The sequence below is a fragment of the Cornus florida genome, unplaced genomic scaffold (assembly GCF_030987335.1).
Source record: "Cornus florida cultivar Cherokee Brave unplaced genomic scaffold, ASM3098733v1 CherokeeBrave_3.0.0_Hap2_Chr08, whole genome shotgun sequence".
In the NCBI taxonomy this organism is placed as follows: Eukaryota; Viridiplantae; Streptophyta; class Magnoliopsida; order Cornales; family Cornaceae; genus Cornus; species Cornus florida.
In genome coordinates this window covers 57,667,822-57,668,277 of record NW_026775578.1, presented here as the reverse complement: position 1 = coordinate 57,668,277, position 456 = coordinate 57,667,822, and positions in this window count along the sequence as shown.

The window sequence follows — 456 nt, the reverse complement described above, 5'->3', positions numbered from 1 at the left end:
AATTGATAAAGTAAATTTATTAACGCCAATTTTTCCCACAATTAAAAATACACTAAATTTCGCACTTACACCTGCATTCATTTAGGGCTATTTACTAACACTTCCACTTTCTTACCTTTACTTTCTTCTAAAAGTAGAATCATACTATAAAGTAAAATTATGTTATTAATTTGTTATGCTTTTAATATTTTTAAAGTAAGAAATTAGAAAGCAAGTTTAATAATTATAATTTTGATTTTGCTTTTTATTTGACAATTAATGTTTTATATATATATATATATATATATATATATATATATATATATATATATATCATCATTGTTGCAATCCTAGGGTTTCTTGATCGGTCAAATATCATGCCGTACCTCCCTGTTCTAGAAACTTGAAAGTTCATAAAGAATTGCCTTCCAATCCTAGCGTCTTCATTCTGGACGGAAGAATTGCCTTGCAATTGAC